Raw genomic sequence first — 24542 nt, 5'->3', positions numbered from 1 at the left:
CACCACCACCCGGAGTAGGCCGTCTGCCGCCTCGCCACCCCCCCCCCCCTGGCCGTCACCACCACCCGGAGTTGGCCGTCTGCCGCCTCGCCACCCCCCCCCCCCCCTGGCCGTAACCACCACCCGGAGTAGGCCGTCTGCCGCCTCGCCACCCCCCCCTGGCCGTCACCACCACCCGGAGTGGGCCGTCTGCCACCTCGCCCCCCCCCCCCCCTGGCCGCCGCCGCCGCCGCCACCACCCGGAGTGGGCCGTCTGCCACCTCGCCCCTCCCCCTGGCCGCCGCCGCCGCCACCACCACCCCCACCCCCCCCGGAGTGGGCCGTCTGCCACCTCACCACCCTGGCCGCCGCCACCACCACCACCACCCGAAGTGGGCCGTCTGCCGCCTCGCCCCCCGGGCCGCCACCACCACCACCCCCACCCCCCGGAGTGGGCCGTCTGCCACCTCACCACCCTGGCCGCCGCCACCACCACCACCACCCGAAGTGGGCCGTCTGCCGCCTCGCCCCCCGGGCCGCCACCACCACCACCCCCCGAAGTGGGCCGTCTGCCGCCTCGCCCCCCGGGCCGCCACCACCACCACCCCCCGAAGTGGGCCGTCTGCCACCTCACCACCCTGGCCGCCACCACCACCACCCGAAGTGGGCTGTCTGCCGCCTCGCCCCCCGGGCCGCCACCACCACCACCCCCCGAAGTGGGCCGTCTGCCACCTCACCACCCTGGCCGCCACCACCACCACCCGAAGTGGGCTGTCTGCCGCCTCGCCCCCCGGGCCGCCACCACCACCACCACCCGAAGTGGGCCGTCTGCCGCCTCGCCCCCCGGGCCGCCACCACCACCACCCCCCGAAGTGGGCCGTCTGCCGCCTCGCCCCCCGGGCCGCCACCACCACCACCCCCCGAAGTGGGCCGTCTGCCACCTCACCACCCTGGCCGCCACCACCACCCGGAGTGGGCCGCCTGCCGCCTCGCCCCCTGCCCGCCGCCGTCACCACCACCCCCCGAAGTGGGCCGTCTGCCACCTCACCACCCTGGCCGCCACCACCACCCGGAGTGGGCCGCCTGCCGCCTCGCCCCCTGCCCGCCGCCGTCACCACCACCCCCCGAAGTGGGCCGTCTGCCACCTCACCACCCTGGCCGCCACCACCACCCGGAGTGGGCCGCCTGCCGCCTCGCCCCCTGCCCGCCGCCGTCACCACTACCAACCACCCTCTGACCTGTCTCGCAAATGTAGGAAAAATATTCTCGTGCTGTACCTAAAGTTTGCCAGTGAGGCAAGTAGAGTAGACTTGTATCTCATGTGTTCTCCTGATTCCATGTATCATCCTGTGAGATGGGGGATATTAGATGAACTCAAACAGCTCTTGATTTACACTCTAATCCCTCATATAGGATTGGGTAGCAGCACATTGCTGTGTGTGCCTAAATTTGTTTTAAAATAAAAATAAGTCATATAAGGAGAAAAGTAACAGCAGGTTGCAGAGGCAAGGGGAAATTCTCAGGGAAAACCATGAGATGGTGTGTGAAGAACTCAACAAGAGATTCCAAGGTCTTTGAAGAAAAAATACCCATTGTGGACACCAAGGCTGCAGGATGAAAGGTGATGAGGTAAAAAACAACAACACTTGGAAACACTAGATGCGACAAAACCGACGAGACAATGTAGCCATGACTGCCAAAGGAACTTTGCAAATACTCTTGTCAGCTGTTAACTAAAATGTTAAATAAATCATTTTATTTAATTGCCGGGGAGGATTTACTGGGCGCAAATCCTTAACTGTAGCCTCTGTTTAATTCAACAGTAAAATGAGTACTTGGTTGTAAAAACGATTCTTCGCGGTGGGGATCGTATTCCAGGGACCTGCCCGAAACGCTACGCGTACTAGTGGCTGTACAAGAATGTAACAACTCTTGAATATATCTCAAAAAAATTGAGACACATCTCCCAGAATTCTGGAGGGAGTGAGATCGTACATATCAATGTCTGTAGATCACACGAAGCTAATAAGGACTGAACAAAAATTACAAGAAGGCCTTAACGAACTCAAGAAATGAGCAGACTAATGGATGCTAGAATTCATTCTCGACAAGTGTAAGATAATGAAGATGGGAACGGGACAAACGAGGAGATGCCTACAACATGAATGGGAAAGCAAGTGCTCGAGTAGGAACAAGTTTGTAAAACTTGTGAGCATTCATGTAGCCTTCAAAAACCTGTATAAAGTAGCTTACAGGACATTATGTAAATATTCAATACCTAGGCTTCCATTCTTCCTAGGCTAGACAAGTACTTGAAACTACTGGTTTCAAGTACTCGTCTTTCAACTACTAGAAACTACTACTACTACTACTACTTGAAACTAAAAATTACTACTGGCAATTTAAACAGGGGTCTGTGACTGGCCCTGACCGGTCAGGTAAAGTTAGGGTATTTGATCTGCCACTTCAGAATGCCCAGTTCCTTCTTGGTAATGACATAACTAGGTACCAAATGAGGGAGGGAGGGGGGAGGGGGGCATTTTTGACAAACCTCCAGCTTCCTGTCCTCGTTGTGGCACCTAGATACATAGTGCCTCTCGGGTGAATTTAGTGGCGCACCAGACTTCTCCCCCCTGCAAAAGGAGGTCCAAGAGGAAACCGACGGTGTTGTATCGGGCGGGGTGAACCCTGTGAGCATTGTGGGTGATCTCGTGCAGTGAGGCTGCCCGAGGCTGTACCTGTTTTGTGCTGTCACTGCTGTGCAATAACACATCGTGATCATAAAGAGTAAAAACAAAAAAACACGTAGATGAATAGAAAGTTGCCTAGTGCCCCATAAATCTGTTCTCAGGTCTAAAAGTGGGTACTAGACTAGCTGGTGAGTGCATATGGTAAGTGATTACCAGTGCATAATTTAGTTTTATAATTAAAAAAAAATGATTATTTTCTCTTGCATCTCTGTTACCCTCCTTTCCTATCATCCTCCCTCCAGTTCTCTCCCCCAGTGGGCATATCATGCTCGAGTAATGTTGAATCAATATTATTGATGCTGAATCAATATTATTGATGCTGAATCAATGTTATTGATATAGACTCAATGTAGAGGACAGTTTTTGTTTTTTGTTTTTAACACATTTAGATACATCTTCATTTGTATAGCAACCCTAGACTATGTGAAAGGGAGTACAGTGTGTGCCAAGAACTAGCTATGTGATGCTAAAAGTCCCCATTACACAGGATGGTTAGTCATACAGATTATTATTAACATTTTTATTGACAGAAAATAATCATACAGAGAATTTTTAACACATTTAGGTACATCTGCATTTGTGCAGCTACCTTAGACTATATGAAGGGAGTACAGTGTGTCAAAAAGCTAGCTACGTGGTGCTAAAAATCCCCATCACACAGGATGGTTAGTCATACAGAGGCCTGTGATCAGTAAGTAGTCTGCACTGGCAGACTCTGGGTGCATTATGAGGATATCGTCATAAACACAAGAGTAAATAAAGTAGCAGTGATACTGAAAGTCCCCATCTCACAGGATGGTTAGTCATACAGGGCCATATGTTCAGTAGCCTGTACTGGCCAATTTTGGGTGCAATATGAGGATATCCTTAAGAACACGAGAGTGAATAAAGTAATTGCAAAGCTCCAGGTACCTCATGCCAATGGGTCTGAATGGTCTAATATCTGGGCATTCGGTGATGTAGCATGCAAACTCATGCCCCATTTTCTGCTCAGTTTGCATCTGGAGTGCTCAGGATTGGGAGATCCGTGATCTGTAGCCACCTGCCACAGGTAACAGTAACCCAACCTGATCCTTGCAACCACTGGTTGATACCTGGTTGATGGGGTTCTGGGAGTTCTTCTACTCCCCAAGCCCGGCCCCGGGGCCAGACTTGACTTGTGAGAGTTTGGTCCACCAGGCTGTTGCTTGGAGCGGCCCGCAGGCCCACATACCCACCACAGCCCGGTTGGTCCGGCACTCCTTGAAGGAAACAATCTAGTTTCCTCTTGAAGATGTCCACGGTTGTTCCTGTAATATTTCTGATGCTCTTGTATAGCATCAGAAATACCTGCTGAAGCTGAACCTGCTGAAGCCATAAACGCCCAACTCTGCTGGGATTTAAAATTCAGCTGGAAAAGAGCAAGGCAAATGGGAGGGGGGGGGGCCTTTGACAAGCCACCGGCTTCCTGTCCTCAAGGAGGCCACTAGTATTAGTGGTCCTCAGGTAAACTTAGGTTACAGTCAGTTCCTTCCATCCTAAGAAAAGGGATCTTATACCGCGATGATCTATATCTTCGGCTCACAACCGAAGATATAGATCATGGTTTTGCTCTCCGGCTATGACAAAGGCGGTTGTGTAAGTTTTCTTTCATCTGATGCATCTGTTCATCTAGCAGTTAATAGGTACCTGTGAGTAGAGCAACTATTGTAGGTTGCAGCCTTGGGAAGATCAGTATAGTTGGAATTGGGTGACCAAGTTCAAGTACGTTTATTGAGACAAGAAAAAAATACATCTCAAAGGGATGGAGTAGCTTAGGCTATTTCTACACCCCAACATTGGGTGACCTTGTTAAGTCTAAGAGGCTGCCTATCCCTGACTGTGGGAAAATCACTGAAGGTAAATGAAAGGTGTAACCCCAGAGATTTCCTTTCCTTGAAGTCAAATAATTTTTCATTATTTCTAATGCACAGTTTGGTTAACCCGTTAACGCAGCTCCTACTTGCTAAGCAACTTTTTCAGCAATTGTTAAATAAAATAATAATATTATAATTTCTAGGTCCTTTTGTTTTTTCCAATTTGCTCTGGGGTCGTATTGTTGAGATTGTAGTTATGCCCTTCATGCAAAGTCTCTAATTTTTTCAATATTTAAGAGCACTTGCTAGTCCTCAGACCATTTACGGAGTTGATGTAGGTAGTTTTGCAAGGACTATTATTTTTGCTATTTTACCAGAGATATTTGTGTCTTTTGCAGACTTGATGATGTGGATTGTAGTTTTCACATCAGTGTCGATGTCAAGTATATCTCTCACACACACACACACACACACACACACACACACACACCAAAAAAAAAAAAAATTGACCCCAAGATGGAGCCTTGTACTTAATACAGTACTCCACTCAACATTTTTCAATCTGCTTTATTTCCATTTTGGATAACTTAATTGTTTTATTCTTTCTAGTATTCTGCTGTTACTCTACATACTTGCAATTTCAGTCTTTCGTGTGGTACCTTATCTAAGTTTTATAGAATGCATATACAGTATTGAAAGTTTTGTCTATGTAGTTCATTACCGTTTCCCAAAATGTGAGTAGGTTGTCTTAATCTTTCTTGTGTCGATGTATTGTAAATTCAGGTAATATGTACACCAATTAGAAATGACCTGACAAATAGTTGATCATTACAGTACGGTACTGTATTATGAGCACATTAATACTAGGTCCAATAAGGACCTAGTATTAATGTATTGATACTAGGTCCAATAAGGACCTAGTATTAATGTGCTAGGTCCTTATCACCAACCTAGCCAAAAACTATTTAAACAATACAATACAGTATATACATATATAATAGTACAGTATAAAGCATGCTGATAATGAATAATACTGTATACCATCAAAATTAAAAAGCAGAATACAAAATGATGCATTGAAATCATTGACAGTTTTAATTCATGCTATTTTCAAGCTATAAAACATACAGCATTCAATCTATAAAATCATACATTATTTCACCTGTAAAAAAAGTATTTTATATATAAAGATATATAAAATAGTGGTTACTTAGCAGATATAGTATCTATATTGCCATTAATTACATACTACAATTTGGGTATAACTTAAATGAGTTAATTAACATGACTTGTCCTTCTCTACCAAAAATGATATACATACTGATAAAAATTACTAGATAATTACTAGATACATACTAGATAAAAATTATATACATACTGCATACAAGTCACTGTAAATACAGCAAATCACTCATAAAGCAAATTTATTTAAACTTCTTACAGACTTTAACCTTCTTACAGCCCCCGTGGTGTAGTAGTTAAGAAGCTCGCCTGGAGTTTCGTGGGCGCTTTGTCCTCGGTTCGTATCCTGGCCGGGGAGGATTTACTGGGCACAAATCCTTAACTGTAGCCTCTGTTCAACTCGACAGTAAAATGGGTACCTGGTTGTTAAACGATTCTTCGCGGGGGTCGTATTCCAGGGAACATAGGATTAAGGACTTGCCCGAAATGCTACGTATACTAGTAGCTGTACAAGAATGTAAGAACTCTTGTATATATCACTAATAATATAATAAACTACCATGTGTGAAAAACTGATGTGTATCACACACACACACATTGAGCGATCATTGGCTGTCAAGTAAACTTAAAGAAATAAGAAGGAAGTCAAATAGAGGAGAGACTGCAAGAAGCACACCTCTATTGGTGATAAAGAGGGTTATGATTTTAGTCTCTGTGGCTTCAGTACACATACACTATCATTTTACCATCAGTCTACAAATATTCGTGAGGGATAAGGTTCAACACTCAGACCATTATTGAGTTTAATTTTAATTTTGCCATGAAGCCCAGTATTAGAAATGAGCAATTTTTCTGTTCTGGTGATAAGTCTGATGGATTCCACAACCTTAAAGGACTTGTGCAGTGTCATAGGACAGTCATTATGGTGTACACAATGAAATCACAATGTGCTATATCCATGAGAACCCACGGTCACTTAATGGAGCGCCGCCCTGCTCCTTATTGTCCTAGTTGCATTGTCCACCTTACGGTCGTGCATGTCCTTCTTGAATGTCCTGACTTCCAGGACGAGCGTGTGTCTTGCTTTCCGACCGTCCCTCGCGGTCACTTGTCCCTCGATAGAATTCTAGGTGAATCGGATACTTTTGATATCGTTCGCCTTATGCGTTTTTGTTCTCGTATTGGCATTCTTGGTGATATTTAGCGCCCTCTGATTATTTCGCACTTTGATGGTGCTACATAGCCTTCCCGGTTAGGTGCCTTCTTTTGATAATTACCTTACCTTATATCCATGAGAAAATCTTTGGGGAAGGGTAGGGAATTAAACCAGCATCCTAGGGTGACCCCCAGGATGCTGGTCCTTTTCCACCACCCTGCTCCAAGATTTTCTTGTAGATACATCACAGTGTGATTTTGCTTTGTATTTGATTAAATCCTTTGGTGAAGAACTCTGTTCCCAATCCATTGTGCGTGCAGGCAACATGTAAACCTTGGATTAGATATCGGCTTGATGCCTCCAAATACCTTGAGTTCAGGTGGACATCTGGTTGTGTTGCTTTTAAGAACCTCATCATGGTCCATAAGTATGGTGTGCATCTAGGATCACTCCAAGATGCTGGGTGCAATTCCACCGCCCTGCTCAACGGATTTTCTCATTAAGCTGTGCTTCCTCCCCCCCCACCCATCCCCTCCCCTCACTTCACAGCAAAATTTGCATCAATTATTTATATAAATTTGAGCACCTTACTTAATTTGTCTGTTTACTTGCACTGGTTACACAACCTAAAACACTTCAGTGATCGAAAATAATTGGAATACTGAATGTTGTATGGCAAACATTAACACTTTCGCGCACCCCCCGCGCCACCCCTCGACAGGGCGATATGGGTCCCAGTGTGTCAAGGAAGGGCGCGTCAATTCCGAAAAGTGTATACTCTCTTCAACTTTGTCACCTCAATTTTCGTTCTACGAGATTAAATTTGGTATCATTGTGTTCGCAATAAAATTCTCTACAGCAATAAATGCATATAAACTCCAAAAGCCCGGCTAATTACCCGCAGCAAGCAGAGAAAGTGCGAACGAGTTACCCGGGAGCGCGCAAACGCGATAAAATGTTTTCACTATTTTCACTCTGGTCACCTCAATTTTCGTCCTAGGTCTTTCATTTTGGTCTCAATGGATTCATAATAGAATTCTCTAGAGGAATATTAGCATATAAAATAAAAAACCTGGTCACGCTCCAACCGCCGACGAGTTGAAGACGGGCCACGCGTTAGCCACGAGTGAGCGCTCAGACGCCTTCCTGCTACACTCCCAATTCCTGCCCACATATGTTTAGTATTATTTCCTGGTGGTAATCTCAATTTTTGTGTTACAGCGCTCATTTAGGTATGAAAATGTTCCTAATAGAATTCTTCAGATGGATATGTGCATATAAGGGCCAATTGAAGAACAACATTGCCTGTACAATACGGGAAACGGGCAAATACCCATCAAGATCGTCAGTCCCATATATCTAGCAATTTCCTTCACTGTCACTGGTTGCCATCTGTGCTTTGTACTTTGCCCAGTACCTGCCTTATTTTGGGAAGCATATAAATTTGTTTCATAGGCAATATATTTCAGCAATTTTTGTGTCAGAAAGAGTTGAATGAATCCAAGAACAGTGGTAGGTACAGGAACAGTCAAGCCTGGTGTACCTGTAAAATTGTCCACAAAGGGTGCAGTATTGTCACTACACCATCCATCATCAGAATCTGTTGGTGCTGGGGTACGTGTGGTACGTGTGGTACGTCTGGCTCTAGCACGAGCTCCAGTACCGCACTGTGCACGAGTTGCAATCTCGACCTCAGACTCCTCACTGTCCTCACTTTCATCACTATCAAAATCCTCATCGGCCGTCTCTGTTTCTAAATGTTCACTACTTGCATCAGTATCAATACCAACATCAGTTTCATCACTAGATGACCCAGACAAATCGTCAAATACAGCCTGAAACTTAGAGGGAGTTAGTCTCACATGCTTGTACTTCTCCTGTACACTACTCAGCTTCTGTTTTTCACGCCTTTCTTTCGCAATTTTCTTCCTGGAAGGGCCTTGTTCATGATCACTATCCATCGTGGAGTAAGCGTAGATAGTTTCTGAAGCCGCAGTAAGAAATATAGCCACGGAAAATAGCCGAAATGTTCACACGTTTGACGCGCGAGGGGAGGCGACACCGGTCACAACAGTGGAGCGAAAACAATGGGCCGACTGCATGTGCTGCGCCGCCTGCGGGCCACTAGGCGCAACAAAGAAAATGGGAAGACATCGGCGCGCATTTTAAAACCAGTCCCAAAAAAATCAGATAAAAACCTGATTTTTGGCGAATTTTTAAAGTGGATGACGCAATGCTGCGTCATCCCCGGCATTACCGCCAGTAAACGGATGACGCAATGCTGCGTCATCCCCGAGCGAAAGTGTTAAAACAGTACAGTTTTGCTCTAATTGTGCTGATAAAAAAACGCTTTCCCTAACCGATTTGGAAAATAAATATTATATAGTCTACAGTGCAAAGTAAGACACAAAATGACCAAGTAGTCAAGGTGCGAATAAATCAGAACAACCAATCAAATCAAACCTGCATATAAGTATTATAAGTAAAACTAACTGCTAATATGTATGAAGGCAGTTTAGAGTACAAATTGGCAGACAAATTGTATATCATCCCAAATGATATACAGTATATAATGAATTGTACTCTTGTCTAATTGAATGACAAACAATATTAGTAGTTTTGTACTTTTAATCACTGCACAGGTCATAAAGAAAACTTAACAATTCAGAATAGATTACTGTATTGGGAAAAGGATATACTGTACTGTATTTGGACTTTTTTTTTCAGATGTACACATCTAGCAACTGCTCCATGACCATATCACTCAGTCAAGTTCAGCCTTTCACTGTGGTGTCTGACTAGTAACTGGATGGATGACCATGCAAGTAGCCTTGACTAGGATGACCCCAACATACCCAAGACAGTTTGGCCGCTCCTGTCTCTGACAGCAGTATACAAGAATTCTTACGAGATTGCCAAGTACATAACAAAACCTCCATTGGAACTGGGAACTTTATTCAGATACAGTCCAGTAATGCAAAGTTGTGAAAATACCCTTTATAGCTAAAATTTGTTATTACAGATTATGTGTACTGTACTGTACATATATTTTTAATTAAAAAATTATTTTAAGGAAAATACAGAAGTATGAGAATACCAACTTAAAGTACTTTGGTAAACCATTAGATCATCATTCAGAACCCTAAATCAGTACTCAAGGCAATCTACACAGCTTTTGTAAAAGCTATACCGGAATATGCAGCAACGGCCTGGAATCTACACTTTCTGAAGCGTAAAAACAAGTGAAAACTACTAAATTTTGTAACAAAATTAGTGGCCGAGCTAAGAGTGTTAAGCTATGAGGATAAGTTAAGGGAGCTAGACCTCATAACCCTGAAGGGGATGGAAGAAACAGTGGGGTGACATCATCACAACACAAACTTGGCAACATCACCTGGTGGGCTGCGAGATCTCCAGTTACAGGTATTTCTATTGATGGAAACTGAACTGCCAGCCTTAACTTGACCTGTTGATGTACAGTACATCTGAAAAAAAAAGATAATGTTTTCAGGGGCAATGGCCACTATAGTCACTGACTGGTGGTAGTAGACAGACCAAATTTATTATGTATTTTAAAGAATGCCAACAGTTTTATAAGATTTATGGAATAATATTACAGTAATTAAGACATTTATAAGTGTTTCAGTTTTGTTTACAATTATCAATAATAAGATTGCTAAAACAGGGTATAAAGACTGATTCTGGAATATGGGCAATTATACAAATGGAAGTGAAGAGAAGCTGGAGCCTTTTACTGCTATGTCAAAAAGAGCATAAAAATAGTCTCCATTATACTGAGCTGAAATATTGCTAACTACTGTACTTTTATTACTTCAAGCAGTGTAAGCCACTTCTCATGGGTCAAATCATCATCTTCACTAACTTGAGTGAACATTTTTCCCCCTACCCTGTGGGGGAGCCAGTCGGCCGAGCGGACAGCACACTGGACTTGTGATCCTGTGGTCCCGGGTTCGATCCCGGGCGCTGGCGAGAAACAATGGGCAGAGTTTCTTTCACCCTATGCCCCTGTTACATAATAATAGTAAAATAATAGCAGTAAAATAGGTACCTGGGTGTTAGTCAGCTGTCACGGGCTGCTTCCTGGGGGTGGAGGCCTGGTCAAGGACCGGGCCGCGGGGACACTAAAGCCTCGAAATCATCTCAAGATAACCCTTAACTCTAGTCCTTGCTGGTCCACTTCAACAGTCGCTAGTTAACCCACCAAGGTCAACACTGTCTTCTAGCGGTCCAGGCCTGTCCTTTAATGCATAAAGGTAGCCATCTCCACCAGCGCCAGCCAGAGACATGCCCAGACAGTGATTGTGTAAGGTGGCCATGAGCTTGGACACCTGAAAATAATTGCTTTGCTTAATCATCATCTTGTTAGGAGTGTATCGGCAATGAATAATACAGTATTTTATTGTTAAAAATACTGTAATAATTACATAGTATTACAGTACGTAAAATTAAAATGTATTATTCTGACTCCCACTCATAACATAAAAAGATTAAGATAATTATATTATTATTATTAATATTTGAATTTATAGCATATTAGGCACATAAGAGTTCAAATTTATGGAATAGTAATATTCTGTATTTTAGTTTGGGTTACAAATATTAGTTTGAAATGTGAGTTATTTACTATTGCACATACAATTAATAGCAATTATGGAAGATTGGCAAAATAACAGTAAATATGATTAGAGCTTGAATCCTAAGTAAGCTATTGGAAAATATGCTTTATACTGTATATAGGGTTTCCCATCGTTTGGGACAGGAAGGCTGTTAGGTTTATTGAGGTCCCCCAGGGCCAACTACTGACCTTTTCCAACAGTTGCCTGACCTCAAAATATATATTAAGTGCTATGTGAACGAAGGAATTGGGTGGAGGAAATTGCACCCAAGCATCTTTCTCTGTCCACAGGAAACAAACCTAGTAACTTTTGGTTGCGAACCGACTACTGACCACTGTGCTACGGATTGACAACGAAATATTATAAAGCACTTCTTTGTTTCTCTCAAACTGGTTAATCTTATTCTAATCATAGAAAATATAAAAGGTAACACTCTCCAAACCACTGGCTTCCTGCCGACAACAAGGTCATTAAAACAGAGGCCATCGGGTGAATTTCCATATGGGGTGTCAAGATAATACTGCATTACCCAACAATCTAATGATACAAGGTATTTATTGAAAAGACTGGTTTATAACTAACTGCAGTAATACGTGCAGGGTTATTATAATGATTGAAATATACAAAAAATTTACCATTTTGAGATAAGCCATTAAGACTAAATGAGATTTTGGTTTATTGGGTAACATTGAAAACGTTAACATAAAAACACTAGATAAAGCATTTAGAAAGTACAATTTGTAAATTTTTACCTTGCTTGGTTCACAGCCTGAGGCAACCATTTTCTTTAAGCTCCAGTAATCATTAATACAGGATCCCATCATGTTTAGATCATCGTTTAGCATGGCTCCAGCAGCACACACTGCTAATTGTTGCAGTTGCGAGAAACACGATGTTATGGTTGGATCACGAGCATACCAGTTGCCAATGACAGTCTGGAGCAAATTTCTTGCAAGACGAACCTGAAAGTACAATATTGTATCATACAGAAGCCACAAAATGCCCATAAAACCACATTGTTACAATACATAATACAGACCATAAAATGCTGAAATGAAATATATTAATGTAAAGAAAACTTCCAGCTCAACAATGGATCTTGAAATTTTGTAAAAAAAAAAAAAAAAAAAAAAAAAAAAAAAAAAAAAAAAAAAAAAAAAAAAAGCTTGTCTTTTTCAGACTTGTGTATTGGGGGAAGAGGTTCTGGTGCTGCTGCTCCCTGAGCAGGTATTATTCCTGCTGCCCATTCTAGTTTGGCAGGCAGCCTCCACCCACTTTCAAGTGGTTACAACACTGCCTTTAATGGCCCTTTTGTTAATTCTTTCACAGTAAGCTGTAGTGACCGAATGGTGAGATGGCATCTGCTACTCTTTTCATGCTTGGGCAAGGGATTCCTGGGCTATGCCGACTTTTTTAATCTGCCTAGTTCATTATCAATAAATTTAATTTAATAGTACAATACACTTATTTGTTAACAAATTTCATGGTTTTGGAATGTAATGCAATTTCCAAGTTGTAAAAAGAAAAAAAAAAAAATTCTAAATGCAGTCTTAAAAGAACATATTTCTATATAGAAATGGAGGGCAACAGCCCAAAAACCATTTAGTATGGATTACAGCACAATATAATAAACAAATTGCCAGGATTAACATGCCTTCCCAGTATAAAGTAAGAGGAGATGCTCATTAAGACGGTCACTAAAATTCTGGGACAGAGGGATCTTGTAAATACAGTGATAGTACTCCTTTCCTGCTCACTCCCAGCTTGGCTCCTCCTACAAGCCCACCAACCTGCATAGCATAACAAACTCAAAGAAGTTATTGAAACCTCTTTATCATACAGTATCTATGCTGTATTCTTGTACCCTTCCACACCCCTCTTTCTATTAAATTAGATTTTATCTATACCTGTACCACCTCTCCCATTTCATCAGCCTCATTTTTTAATGAGGTTGATGGTAGAGATGAAGGTGGAAGGTGAGATTGACAGTTTGTGGACACCGGAAGTCAAGCAACTCATTGAAAAGTCAGCCTTCAGCACATTGGGATACACGCCTTAAGCGTTGTGGGAAGCTCTCTTCCCCTTCAGCTTTTGCTGGGGCCCATAACTACTGCTGCTGCTGCTGAAAAGCAGCACAAAGAACAATACGAAAGACTCCTGGAGGATCATGAATCCTTGAAACAAAAATACGAAGAATCGTGTGTAAAAATTATTCACTTCAAAAAGTTGATGTCCTACACGGTAAACTCATTCTCCAATGAAGACATTCTGAAACTTAAGGCAAGTAGTTATTAAACATATTAGTCTCGAGTGGAATGTTGTTGCTAACTAACAGCGACATTAAAGCTGGAGTAACTGCTTACCTAATCCGGCCTCCCACTCCCTTAACTATTGTCTTTCCTAGCTATGCCTATGCCCCATAACCCTGATTTCACTGATCTTGATTAATCTACTGTGTTCTTCTTTGCCTTTGTTTCTCCCTTGTTATCTGTTTGTTTTTGTCTATTCTTCAAAGGAATATTTGTGGTTTTTATGCCAACTTCCAATAACTCCAATTTCTCATCATGCAGTTTTCACCACTGTCTCCAGGAGCTGATGCTTGGCGCTCATCCTGGTCACTAACATGATTATTCCTTTCTCCCTTCCCCTTTTGCTGGGGCCCATAATTACTACTATTGATCTGTCATGATATTCCCTTCATTCCCCTACTTTTTAAATTGCACATTTGTTCTGGGGCTCATATCTTTAAGACATGCCAGTAAGTTGCAAGTAAGTTAAATGTAAGGTACTTAATTCTTGTAAGCAGAAGTTTGTGACGATACAAAAGAATCACAATCCTCAAAGAACCCCTGCAAATGAAAATTATTGGCACTGGGATCTGAATTCTGAAGGTTGGGATTTGAATTCCTAGTTAAGCTAGAGGACTCTGAAAATGATATACCTTGGTGGAATATCGAAAAAATCAAATTTATTCTACATCTTTGCGCAGGAAGGCTGTGCGTGGCCGCCGTCCACCAATCATGGCACAGTCCTGCCTACACTATGAAATGTCCCCCCCTTGGCAGGCACTTTGAATGTGCCTGCATACACAACCCTCTACACAACTCTCATATCAGTATATTTCACCTATGTTTTTCCGGTAAATGTATCTAGCTTCACTTAATGCACTCATGCTTATATGTTTTATATGTTTATGCACTCGTATCTATATTTATCAATGAATAAAAAAATAAATAAAAAAAAAATAAAATGTTTATTTAGGTAAGGTACATACATACAATAAATTTTTACAAAGATTGGTTGACTTATAGGTAGAGCTAGTACATACAATGCCTAAAGCCACTATTACGCAAAGCGTTTCGGGCATGAAACGCTTAAAAGAATATATAGTTCAAAGTTCATGCACCTATTACGTAAACCATACATTCATTTTAGGTGAATGGAGAAACTCAATGGTGCACTCAGCGTATAAATATGGTTTCTTTTACTCAGTTCTAAGTATACCAGCACTTTTGTATAGCTGAAGCCACTGGGTTACTTGTGTAAAGGAGGAAATGTATATGTTTATCTCTCAGAATGTTCGGTAATACGTTTATTGCTTGTGATGTGTGTCTATGTATGTATGAACACGATGTACTGAACGGGGTGAGAATAGCTTGAGCTACCTCATCCCTTTGTGTGTATTTTACCTCAATAAACTTGTTTCAATTTTAAGCCACTGGGCCCTCCACGAGCGTGAGTAAACAATAACACTGAACCCGGATACGCTCGTGAACGGCGGGGCTGAATCCGGGAGTTGCTGAATCCGATGTTGTCAATGTACGGAGTGTCTTGTATTTATTTATATATTTTTTTGAGATATATACAAGAGTTGTTACATTCTTGTACATATATATACAAGATATATAAATTACATATTTTAAATTACATATTAAATTACATATTGTACATATATATACATATATATACAAGAAGGTACATTGGGTTTGTGAGAATACATTGGATAGTACAGTATTTACATTCTTGTAAAGCCACTAGTACACACAGCGTTTCGGGCAGGTCCTTAATCTAGCAGATAATTTTAAGTAGGTAATTTCAATCAGAGTTGATAAATGATAAAGATACATTACAAGAGAAAAATGAGATGAGAGAGATAAGTAGGTATATTAAAGCACATTGTTATATTAAAGCTCTGATTGATTACATTGACACCTTGATTAGTAATTTAAACAAGGTTAATAGACACCATACAGCACATATAAGACAGCAAAGATCACAATGGTAAAGATGTTCAGATTGGGTACATAAAGATTGGGAGACTGGGTAGCAAAAGATACAGATAAACAAGATTTATGAACACCATACCACAGATTGGCAGCACATATAAGAAAACAGCAATGATCACAATGGTAAAGATGTTCAAATTGGGAACAAAAAGGTTGGGAGATTGGGTAGCAATTGATACAGTGCAATTTTAAAGCAAAAAGTGAAAAACTATGAAGATGAAATTAGGTATTTTTTAGTATTGATTTTGAATGATGTAAAAGTTGGACAGCTTTTCAATTCAGTAGGGAGTGAGTTCCATAAACTGGGTCCCTTTATTTGCATAGAGTGTTTACACAGATTAAGTTTAACTCTGGGGATATCGAAGAGATATTTATTTCTGGTGTGGTGATAATGGGTCCTATTACATCTGTCCAAGAAGAGTTTCAGACAAGGATTTGCATTTAAGAACAGGGTTTTGTAAATGTAGTTGACACAAGAGAATTTGTGGAGTGAGATTATGTTTAGCATGTTTAGGGAGTTAAACAAGGGGGCTGTGTGTTGTCTGAAAGCAGAATTTGATATTATTCTGATAACAGATTTTTGCTGGGTGATGATGGACTTGAGGTGGTTTGCAGTGGTTGAACCCCATGCACAGATACCATAGTTGAGATAGGGATAGATTGGTGCATAATATAGAGAGATGAGAGCAGAGTTAGGAACATAATATCTGATTTTGGAGAGTATACCAACTGTTTTAGAGACTTTCTTAGTTATGTGTTGTATGTGGGTACTGAAGTTGAGTCTCTTGTCTAGGAATATGCCAAGAAACTTTCCATCATTTTTATTGCTAATGTTTACATTGTCAATCTGAAGCTGAATTGCATTTGTAGATTTGCTTCCGAATAGGATGTAGTAGGTCTTTTCTATGTTAAGTGTTAGTTTGTTGGTTGACATCCATAAGTGGACTTTTTTTAGTGCATTATTAACAACACCATTTAGTGTATGTGGGTTGGGGTTGGAGTAGATGAGGGTAGTATTATCAGCAAACAAAATAGGTTTCAGAATGTTAGAGACATTAGGCAGATCATTAATGTATATAAGAAAAAGAAGAGGTCCCAAGATGCTGCCAAGAGGTCCCATGACGTTTGTAAATTTGCTGCACTTGCTGCTGTCTTCAGTAACATGTCTTGAGCTGACATTCGGGCATGGGGTTTTTGGAGGTCGAAAAGGGCTCTGACTGCATGCTACCTTGTTAATGTTCCTGGGCCTAATCAGGCCTGTGTCGCTTTGGATCAGCGGTTGCAGCCTGTTGTCTTGACTTCGAGTTGAGGAGCGAGTGCCGACCGCCTCCCAGGTAAGTCCCTTTTCATTTTGTCTTTTGTGTTGTAGCTCCGGGGAGCCGAACTTCCCCCAGAAAACCAGCGTTGAATGTAATGAAAACAATTTTCTGTGAGAGACTCAGAGACTCCCCGGCAACTCTCCTTCCCCCAGTCGACGATTTTTTGTGTTTTGACTTCCAGGTTCGAACTGTCAGGTGAATAGCTGGCATGATGGGTCTGGGGTTTCCCCTTATCCCTCCTGGGGAGGGGGGAGCTGTGCAGACAAGCGGCACAGCAAGTGTGACATCATGCTCATTTGCTCGTTTTTCAATTGAGGAGTTCTGTCCACTCATTAGCTTTCTGTAGTTATTTTATCCAGAATAGAGGTTTGTTTTGAGGCACTTACCTATCTAGGTGCCCGGCCCGGTCAATGGCAGACATAGAATGCTCCAAATACATGTGCATTTCTATTGGCCATTGTTCGTCGTGCCTCTTTGAGGGGGCCTGGTTTTGGCTCGTGGTCCCCAGTAGGCATAGAACTCCATTCACACTGAATCCAAAGTCTAATAATATACATATCGGCCTGGATAGCTCTGGAAAGCCTGCAAGTCTCACCCAGAAAATGGTGTTTCATTACTTTCAACGCTGGTTTTTTATTTCATAGTAATTACAGTATATATAAATGCAGTTGTTTCACTCAATTTGTCTATATGCATTGTGTTACTTCTGAATCCTGAACACTTGTAGGATTGAAGAGTGACAATGAATAATATAGCTCTTGAGGGAGGGGGGAGGGGAAAATAGCATAAATTTAGATCTATAATATTTTGTACAACGTATATTTGAGAAATGGAGAGAAGCACAGAGTTAAAGTGGAGGAGCATTTAGAGTTAGAGGGGGCAATGATATTCAGACAAGGTATGAAATATAAATATACAGTATAACCATAATACGTCTAAACAACACTTCTGATTTCACCAGAGTCATCAGGTTGCTTCTGTTGGGCATGTTGCATGCGAGGACTGTGGTAAGAAGTTCACGGATGCCTCTGCCTTCCGCACTCACTACGTCACCCACACTCATCCCTTCCACTGTTCCTGTTGCAATCACAGATTTCGAACTCGTGTTGGATATGGTAAGACTGAGGATTTTTTTTTTTTCCAAATTTTTTATTTTTAACTTGTTAATTCCATGATTAGTTAATTTTTTGTCTTTTAGGCTTTTTTTTTTTTTTTTTTTTTTTTTTTTTTGGCTTATTTTAATCTTTTGCTGGAAGGGACACCTGAATGGCTTCCTGACCTTATTCACTGTTATTACCAAGCCTTAACTCCTCGCATAAAGGTTCTGAAACCCATCTGTCACCTACCATGAACCAGGAGCAGGAGACATAGTCAAAACAAAATGAGTGACTGCTTTAATGAAACCAGATATTCCATGGTAATGAGATGACTAGCTGCCATGAGATGGTAGTCGCCCCTGGTTTTTGGTTCATATCTGTATTCCTCGAGCTCGCTCTCTCTTTGTAGATAGAGCCAGATTCTGATTCTGCCATCTCGTAGAAGACTGATGGGTCTTGGATCATTGATGTGTGGAGCTAAGCCCTGGTAGTACCAGTGTTCAAGCTGCTGTTACGCTTGTAATCCAGTGCTGCCTGGCTGCACCCACACTGATTTAGTAGTTAAAAACAAAATCATCTTGGTCTCAATCCATATTGATCTGGGTTGGATGAATCATTTGTACATAAAACTGGAAAGTTGGCTTCGTAACACTTATGAAAACCTTAACGTGTTATGTTAGCAATACTAGCTTCTAGTTTTTTTTGTCATTGATTTACTACAACAAGGCTAATGGTAATTTGCACTTTTTTTTATAAATGGTGAATTCAGGAATCTGATCCAAGTTGAGTGCAGGTGCCTAATAGTGCAAGAGTTACAACTAAATTATGGGCATATAGTGCTTTGTTTAAAGGAGGTTATTAATAGATTAATAGTAGACTAGTAATAATTAACTTTTATTTGTAAAATGTTAATTGTAATACTATTGACCGATTTACTGCTGTGATTTCAGAGGTGCACGTTTGTGAGGTGGACCAAGCATGTGACCAATGTAGTGCAGTGTTTCGCTCAGTGCAGGCACTGAACCGTCACTCTGCAGTGCATGGCCCTCCTCCGCACACTTGTGCATCATGTAGACGAGCTTTTTATAGAAAGGTAATGATTGCACTGTGCTTTGTGTGTGACTAGTGATCGGATAGTTTTGTGGATCATCTTTATCTCGCCTGGTAGGATCCAGATGTCGTTAGCTTCCCAATCTATAGCACTAGAGATACACAACCTTGGGAAATGACACCGGGCCTTTTAGACCTACTGGGAGGCAAGACCCAGAATCAGGTGTTCTACTAGGCGAGGACAACTTTGGAATTTGAGATGTACTAAAACTGAAAGGAAATCAGTAACCCTGAGGAAACAAGGCAAATAAGTTTACCAGGCCTTGAGATATATTTATACTTGCTTTGACTAGATCATTCATTGTAATATTGTGTACTCATTTTGAAATAAAAAACTTCCAGTATATATTCTGTAAACAAATTTATTTCGTTAAAAATAGGATTTCAAACTAGAATAAGAATTTTAATGCAGTTCTGTACTGTAAATTATCAAAGAGTCTGTAATTAATAAAATATTTTTGCAGGAAAGTTTAGACCGCCATGTATGTAATTTTGAGATGGATGTTAAAGAAAATCCAAAACAAAAGGAAGCGAGCAGCTTTCTCTGCAGCATATGCGGTGCAGTGTTAGCCACGAGACACAGCTTCAACACTCGCGTGCGTGCAGCTCACGGTAATCAGCTTATTATTTTTTTTTGTTATTTATCGTATTTTAATAATTGGCATAAATGCAGATTAATTCCCAGGCAGTAGTGATGTGGTGATCCCATCACTGATCATTGTGGGGGGTGCAAGCAGCTTCGTATTCTCTGTGAAGGGCTGAATCGGTGTCAGATTTATATCACATGTCTGTAAGGCCTTAGGAATTAAAAACTAATGTGTAGGGTTGTGGGAGAATAAATAAAAACAATAAGTAATGGAAGTAGTTTCAATGGAGCAAGATTTGTTGGAGCTCAAGTGAGAACTCTGAATGAGAGAAGTAAAAAAAACAGCGTTGAATGTAATGAAACAACATTTTCTGGGCGAGATCTGGAAGCTCCCCAGAGCTATCCAGGCTGATATGTATATTATTAGACTTTGGCATCAGTTAGTGTGAATGGAGTTCTAGGCCTTCCGAGGACCACGAGCCAGATCCTGGCCCCCCACTCAGAGAGGCACGGGGCCTATAGAAGTGCACATGTGATTTGGATCATCCTGTCTGCCATCGACTGGGACAGGCACCCAGAAAGGTAAGCGCCTCAAAACAAACCCCCTATTCAGGTTAAAACTACTACCTGTACTGAAAATTAACGAGTGGACAGAACTCCCCAAAAGAAAATGAGAATAACTTTACATGTGCTGCGCCACTTGTCTGTACAGCTCCTCCCCCTTCCAGGAGGGAAAAGGGGGAACCCCAGACCCCTCACGTTGGCTGTCCACACCCCAGTTCGAGGCTGGAATTCAAAACATGTGAAAAAAATGCCGACCAGGGGAAGGAAGGGTTGCCAAGGAGCCTCCGGGTCTCGCCCAGAAAATGGCGTTTCATTACATTTAACACTGGTTTTCTAGGGAGAGCCCCTTTGGCTGCCCGGAGCTACATCACAAAAGACGAAAACAAAAGGGACTTACTCGGTAGGCGGTCGGCACCCGCTCCTCAACGCGAAGTCGATGTAACCGCCAACCCAGGGCGACACAGGTTCGATTAGGCCCAGGAATATTCATGAGGTTGCGGGCAGCCAGGACCCTGTTTGACCGCCAAAAAACCCTGTGTCGGAATATCAGCCTAAGATGTTACCAAAGACGGCAGCAAGCGCAGCAAACTTACGAACGTCATTGGCATGGGGATTGACCGCAGGCTGGCTGGACCGAATAACCCTGCAGACAACCTGAGACCCAAACCCTGGAACAGGAAAGAAGAGAAACCGGATCAATCCAGAGCGCGTCCCTGGTCACTGAAGCCGTGGCGCGCAAATACAGCAGAGCTGCAACCAGACACAACACATGATGCACCCCTAGCCTGACCAACCAACCATCAACAACCATCCATGTTTCATCCATGTTAGAAGCGTACCTGTCACTCCTCCAATATTTTCCAGTTTCCAGAACAACCTCTTATGCGGAACTCTGTCGAAAGCCTTTTTTAGGTCCAGATAGATGCAGTCAACCCAACCATCTCTTTCCTGTAATATCTCTGTTGCTCGATCATAGAAACTGAGTAAATTCGATACACAGGCGTGTATGTGCATGCGTGCGTGCGTGCGCGCGCGCGTGTGTGTGTGTGTGTGTGTGTGTGTGTATGTTTAATTAATTAATTAAAAAAGTGTTTGACTTGCAATAATGATCGAACCTGTCTGTGACATTTATCAATGTTTCCCATTGTCGTGTTTTTCAAGAGATCCATAACCTTTAAGGACTTTTTGTATTAACCAATGTATATCTTGTAATCATTAAATAAAGCATAAAAAAACACAAAAGGAAGGGGGTGGTAGGAGAAAAGTACACAAACTGTATTGGAGGGGACCTAAACATTCCCGCTAATGCGTTGTGTGTGGTTTCCTCTGAGGCTAAGGGTCCCCCTTCTTCCAACCAGAAGTGGTACGCCCTTCCCCTAGTGAGTGAGTGAGTATGAATGAATGAATCAATGATTGAATCAATGTGTGTGAGATTTTTTGTTTTATGCACATCAGTTGTATGTTTGAAACAAAGCTAAAATTGATGGCTTATAACATTGAATTACAATTTATTTAAAGACTGATGATTGTATTATAACTTCAGGTGGCTCGTCTGCCCGAGAATTACACTGTGAGATATGTGGTAAGCAGTTTCACTGGAAGGATTTACTGCGGGATCACCAGGCAGTACACGCACCTCCATCCTTTTCCCTGCCCCACGTGCAAGAAACTGTTCAAGACCCGCAAGTCTCTGGAGGTGCACTCTCTTCTTCATGTTGGAATCAAGAGATTTGTTTGCAAATATTGCAATAAGGTTAGTAATCATTTATAGGTACAGTTTTCCCAGGATACCTTACCTGATAGTTTTTGTTTTGACTTTTTTGTTAAATATCTTCCGACTGCCTTATTTTATCAACTTGATACATAAATGTTACGAGTTTCATCATAAAACTGCTAACTTTAGTTGTTGTATTAGTTGCTTCCTTTAGTTGTTGTATTAGTTGCTTCCTTTAGTTGTTGTATTAGTTGCTTCCTTTAGTTGTTGTATTAGTTGCTTCCTTTAGTTGTTGTATTAGTTGCTTCCTTTAGTTGTTGTATTAGTTGCTTCCTTTAGTTGTTGTATTAGTTGCTTCCTTTAGTTGTTGTATTAGTTGCTTCCTTTAGTTGTTGTATTAGTTGCTTCCTTTAGTTGTTGTATTAGTTGCTTCCTTTAGTTGTTGTATTAGTTGCTTCCTTTAGTTGTTGTATTAGTTGCTTCCTTTAGTTGTTGTATTAGTTGCTTCCTTTAGTTGTTGTAGCTCAAATAGTAACACCTTTCAGTTTATTTCACTAGTGACAACTTTGGCATGGCCGGGGAAAGGACATGAGGTTCACTGCTTACATCTGAGGAACTTGTTGGGGGTTAACCCCTGCACGTAATAACATCACCTGCCCAGGAAAAGAATTCTCACAAAACTAAACCCTTGCACACATTATTACTAATTTTGAGGTTATCTTGAGATAATTTCGGGTCTTAGTGACCCCACGGCCTAATCCTCAACCCAGGCCTCCTTTTTGTTACACACCCCCAGGAAGCAGCCCGTAGCAGCTGTCTAACTACAAGGTACCTATTTACTGCTAGGTAAATAGAGGCATCAGGGTGAAAGAAACACTGCCCATTTGTTTCCGCCTTCACGGGATTGAACTCAGAACCTTAGGACTATGAATCCTGAGCATTGTCCACTCAGCTATCAGGCCCCTGATAGGTCATCCCCTCAAGTCTGATAAGTATGATATTACACACAAGTATGATATTGCTCACACAATTTCACACATCCAGGTTTACTTACACACACAACTTATATTATGAGGACTAGACAACATACTAGAAAGTGAAGAGACGACGATGTTTCAGTCCGTCCTGGACCACTCTCAAGTCGACTGTCGAGTCATTCTTACAATTGACTTGAGAATGGTAAAGGACAGACCGAAACATCGTCGTCCCTTCACTTTCTAGTGTGTGTGGTCTGGTCAACATACTTCAGCCACATTAATGTGATTCATTGCCTGCTTATATTATGATACTTGAAACTTTTCTGGGGGGAGCCCTGTCGGCTCCCCGGAGCTATCCAGGCTGATATGCTAATGTCAGACTTTGGCATTAGTCATGTGTATGGAGTTCTGTGGGCCTACCGGGGACCACGAGCCAGAACCTGGCCCTCTCAGAGACACGGGGAGCAATGGCCTATAGCCTAAGGGCAGTACTTCACACCCCCGTGTGGTTGGAAGCATTCTATGTCTGCTATTGATCGGGTTAGGCACCCAGAAAGGTAAGCGTCCCAAAACAAACCCCGATTCTAGTGAAAATTGCTACAAAAAAAGCCGAACAAGTGGATAGAACTCCCCAAACAGAAACGAGCAAACGAGTATGACGTCATGCGTCACCATGTTGCCATCTGCGCAGCTACCCTCTCCCTGGGAGGGAGAAGGGGGAGCCCCAGACCCCCGCGCCGGCCATCCACCTCTCAGTTCTGAGGCTGATGCTATAGGCAACGGTCGTGTGCTCTGGCTCTAGTGGTTGTTTCAGCACTGTGCCTTGTGTTTGGTGTCTGTCTTCAAGCGGTGCGCGAGCCAGGAGTGCATGCGCCTATGGCTCCCCTTCCTAGGTGCCCTGTAAGTACTGCCCTTAGGCTTGGGGCCACCTTCCACAAGTTCCTTGGGTTCTGACTCTGCTGGGCCATTTACTGCTTGGTTTTTAGCCGCCCTTTGTGTGCTGGGGTGTTTTGTCTCTCTTGTTTCCTTAGGATAAGGGGCAGTTTGCACTGGTACTGGGTGCAGAGTACTGCACAGCTTGCTTTTACCATTCAAAGCAGATAGGCAGATAGGTTTGCCTATCTCTCCTTTCGGCCAGATAAGAGGTCAGCCACCTGCAGACTGAGTGTGCAAACATTCGGGAGGAAAACGTAATTAATCTTCCACCCCTTGAAGAGGTGTATGGTGGTTGTCAAACATCTTAATGGTAAATTCTTGAGTGTTTGTTCACGTGTAGTCGAACCACTTACAAGCCTCAATGTAGGTTAGCAACAGCAAATCTCCCCCAATTTTTCCTGCTGATATGAGGTG

The 24542-nt window shown here is 42.3% G+C and overlaps 1 long non-coding RNA gene and 1 pseudogene across 3 annotated transcripts; one reads left to right on the top strand and one right to left on the bottom strand.

Annotated features, from left to right (window-relative positions):
• The window catches only part of LOC123768556 (zinc finger protein 99-like), a 213586-nt pseudogene that overhangs the window by 186371 nt on the left and 2673 nt on the right, over nucleotides 1-24542 (top strand).
• On the bottom strand, nucleotides 3235-15294 carry LOC123768456 (uncharacterized). 3 transcript variants are annotated; one of them, XR_011230448.1, is made up of 5 exons: nucleotides 15229-15294; nucleotides 12292-12501; nucleotides 10972-11251; nucleotides 5482-10387; nucleotides 3235-5444 (listed from the first exon to the last, which is right to left on the bottom strand). It is a non-coding gene; the product is annotated as an uncharacterized lncRNA (long non-coding RNA). The 3 variants fall into 3 exon arrangements; XR_006774092.2 differs by having other exon boundaries at nucleotides 3235-10387; nucleotides 15229-15292; XR_011230447.1 differs by lacking the exon at nucleotides 15229-15294 and adding an exon at nucleotides 14481-15222 and having other exon boundaries at nucleotides 3235-10387.

Source organism: Procambarus clarkii, chromosome 35 (assembly GCF_040958095.1).
Source record: "Procambarus clarkii isolate CNS0578487 chromosome 35, FALCON_Pclarkii_2.0, whole genome shotgun sequence".
Classification (NCBI taxonomy): Eukaryota; Metazoa; Arthropoda; class Malacostraca; order Decapoda; family Cambaridae; genus Procambarus; species Procambarus clarkii.
Note: the sequence above shows the minus strand (reverse complement) of the source record. Positions and strands in the feature narration are given on the sequence as shown.